This window comes from Vidua chalybeata, chromosome 16, assembly GCF_026979565.1.
Source record: "Vidua chalybeata isolate OUT-0048 chromosome 16, bVidCha1 merged haplotype, whole genome shotgun sequence".
In the NCBI taxonomy this organism is placed as follows: Eukaryota; Metazoa; Chordata; class Aves; order Passeriformes; family Viduidae; genus Vidua; species Vidua chalybeata.
Window position 1 is genome coordinate 9226727 of NC_071545.1, and position 3822 is coordinate 9230548.

The window sequence follows — 3822 nt, forward strand, 5'->3', positions numbered from 1 at the left end:
CAGTGCCGCTCGTACCGTGCCGGCCCCGGGCCGCCCCCACCGGCAGCTCCCGCTGTGCGGGTGGCGAAAAGGAGCCGCTCCGGAGGGAGCAAAACAACTTGGCAGCGGTGGGATTCGAACCCACGCCATCGAAATGACTGGAGCCTAAATCCAGCGCCTTAGACCACTCGGCCACGCTACCACCTGGCTGTTGAAGCGCCCGCCAGGCCTCTTTGACGGGGGCAGCGCCGCCGTTCTTTCCTTCCATCCTGTGTACGTTGCCCATCTGTGATCGCGGCACCACACCGCCTGCAGCGCCCGCCGCGCCCCGTGAACGCCGCTTCTGCCGCCGGCCCCGGCCCCGCACTCTCCGTGCCCGCGCATGCGGCGGCGCCGCCGGGCCCGGCCCGGCGCAGTCCCCGTCCCCGCCCGGCAGGTGGCGCCGCCGCCCCGCGGCCGGCGCTCCTGCGCACGTGGCCCCGCGCTCAGCCGGACGAGCGGCCAGGGCTCGCAGCGGGGCTCCGGCCCGCTCTGCCGGACTCGGCGGGACCTTGAGCCTCGGCCCCACCTTGAGCCTTGGCCCCTTCCTCCCCAGGGGCTTTGGGGCCATCGGGCTGCGCTTCGGGGCACTTTGTCCGCGGCAGGCCCAGGCCTGCACCTCGGCATGGCGCTGCCGTGCGGTCTGAGCCCCACAGCAGCCGCGGCTGTGGTGGATCAGCTCCAGCTGGTCCTCGGGAGGGCTTTGCCCGTGCCGTGGCCACGCAGGGTAGAGGGCAGCCCCTGGCTGGTGCCTTCGCAGCCGCGATAGCGGGTGTGCACGCAGCTCCCGGCCAGGAAGAGGGTCCGTCCTGCCCCGTATCAGGCACCCACCGCCTTCTCTGCCCGCTGCAGTTGCCTCTGGCCCACCAGAGCACACGTGCTGCCCAAGAGCTGCCAGCTCGCTGCGAGGCCAGTGACCTTCCCAGGCAGCTGCTCACTTGGCATTGCAGTGTGTCCTCAGCTGAACCATTCCCACCCAACACGGGAGGCCCCACCGCCTTCACCTCGCTGGCAGCTGCCCGTGCACAGGTCGTTGTCCTGCCACGACGGCGCCTCTCTTACCTGCAGCTGGGCTCAGGGTGTGGGCAGGTGCTTTCCCTGTCCACCTCAATGAGAGAGCTGGCTTTGGCAACCAGAGCCAGATTCGGTCACTGGTGATTAGAAAGATGAATTCTCATGTTCTGGGAGGCCTGCAGGAGAAATTTGTATAATTATTTTGTGGACAGAGCTAAAAATATCAAGACTAAATGCATGCAATTAAAACAATATGGAGAAATTATGTCCACCACTGCCCTCCTTCCCATAGAAAGTCATGCATTGATGCTCCAGGAAGTTTTAGGTACGTGTGTTACATGCACCTCCCATATGACTGGAGGTGAGGCTTATGACCAACTTGATCTACCTTGTAAAACCAGATCGCCATAGGAGTATGAGGGCAAAAATTGTCAGGAAATTGATTTAAAGGCAGTTTTAAAATATGCAGATTTAAACGAATGTAGAATAAAATTGCTCTGAAAGTTAGTATCATATGGGGTGTCCTTTCCTTTTTCCTTTCAAAAACCACAGTTTCTTAGAACAATGATTTCTAAAGGAAACCTTGTTTAAAATGAGCTTACTGAAACTTTACAAGCTATAGTGCTCTTGGAAAAAAAAATACATTCAGTGCTGAACATACTCAATGGAAGAATAACATACTAGACCGGCAGGTCACTGATTCCCTAGGTTGCCATTTGAAATTTAATTTTTAGTATTTTCAAACAACAAAAAAAGTGAATCAAACTCTTTAAATGTAAAGGATGTAACACATAATGTATAAATAGAAAACTAAAACTAGAAGATACAGCATGTCTGGGCCAATGCCTGATTTCAGCATCTTTAGTTTTTCCATCATCACTGATTATTCTTTTAAGAAAATGTTACAGAGAACAGAAGCAAAGCTTCAGGCTTAAACCTGGGAATAAGTACACCCTTGCACCGGGGTCGCAGAGCTGGCTTATTTAAAAGCATGAGAGATGTGTAGCTTGACAAGGCATAACCTATGTTCCTAATAGAGCAGAACATTCTCCATGAGGATTTATGGCAGAAGGCAGCCGTGGGGTTCCTTTTAGTCCAAAATAATGCCAAGTATTTTGTGTTCAGAGAAGGGCAACAGAGCTGGTGAAGGGTCTAGAGGGTAGATCCTATGGGGAGCAACTGAGGGAGCTGGGGGTGTTCAGAGAAAAGGAGGCTCTCTGCAACTCCCTGAAAGGAGGTTGTGGCAACATGGGGACCAGTCTCTCCTCCCAAGTAACAAGACAAAAGGAAATGGCCCCAAGCTGTATGGGGGGGGGGGTTCAGCTTGGATATTAGGAAAAATTTCTTCACTGAAAGAGTGGGTTAAACATTGGAACAGGCTGCCTAGGGAAGTGGTGGAGCCACCATCCCTGGAAGTGTTCAAAAAACAAGTCGACGTGGCACTTTGTGATACAGTCTAGTGGCTGTGGTGGGATTCAGTAAAAGGTTGGTCTTGACCTTGGAGGTCTTTTGCAACCTTAATGACTCCGTGATTTGCCAGAGTTTAAAACAAGCTACTCTCATGACGTGTTCAGTTGTGCTCATGTGTCACACCAGTTACAGTATTCACCATTATCAGTAGCCTACCACGGCAGGTGGTGATTTTTTAATCATTATCAACACAATTTCACACAGTGGGAACCAGACATCTGGCTTCTTCTAGGCTTTCAGAATTCTTTTGATGAGTCTGTGTTCTCCCAGGCCCTGCCATGAATCATCCCAACATCAGCCCTGCCGGGTGCTGCTCTCCTTGGGGTGCTCAGCTGGACTGAGAGCAGAGTGAAAAATGAAGAAATGCAGGTTCTGTGCTCATGGGGCAAAAGTGCTCAGTTATTGATAACTGCTAATATTTACCACAGTGGTTTGCAGCTGGGAGATGACTAGGACCTCAAGAGATTTTCTGCACAATCACTAATGTTGCACATGTGTTTGTTTAAACTCTGCATGAATTTGAGAAAAAATGTGCCCTTAGGAAGCAGCATTAAACAGGGGCTTAGTCAAGTGTCTACTTGACATTCTCAAACCAGGGCTTGCAGCCTCAGCATGGTGCTGGAAATTGGTGACAAAATTACAGGTACAGTCAAATTGCAAGTGGTGTTCCTGCATGTGTGCTGCTCCCTCCAGTCCCCATGCTGAGACACAGTTTAATTTATGTAAGTAATGGTGGGTTTTCCTGGCAGAGAGTCAGAGCATCTGCTCTGTGTGTTTTTAATTAAATATTGGTAATCTTCCTCCTGAAGATTATCTCAGCAGCAGTGTTTTTCTGCTCTCTTTAGAGAGCACTGGGATTGTGCATTTTTCTGTCTGTGATGCTGCAAGAGACCATCCATCTGTCGCGAATGAAGGACGGACTCACATCTTCCAGTCTCGGTTCTGTAACCCCTATTCATGGTAAAATGCACTAATGAGGATTATTTACATGAGTAAGGGATTGAACAGCAGTAAAAAAGGCAGACTCTTCGTAGGCTGCCAAGTAATACAATTAAGCCAGAACCTATTTACATTAATTTCCATGTAACTCATGAAAGAATAAGGAGTTTTGTTTAAATTTTCCACAAATTCTAGCTTGAGGAAAAGCTTAAACATGGGCATTTTCAACCCAGAAAGCCAGTGTTTGGGAACAAATGCAAATGTGAGTGCTTTGAGAAAACATGGTCTTTAGAACGTGAAATCTGGTGCATAATACTGCCATTTCTCATAGGGAAATGTGCAGTAGCGCAATTTAATTTAGCTGAAAAGACCAACCTGAAG

At 50.4% G+C, this 3822-nt stretch overlaps 1 non-coding gene across 1 annotated transcript; it reads right to left on the reverse strand.

Annotated features, from left to right (window-relative positions):
* Nucleotides 1-99: 99 nt before the first annotated feature.
* Nucleotides 100-181, reverse strand: TRNAL-UAG (transfer RNA leucine (anticodon UAG)). Its single transcript has one exon. It is a non-coding gene; the product is annotated as a tRNA-Leu (tRNA).
* Nucleotides 182-3822: the final 3641 nt, after the last annotated feature.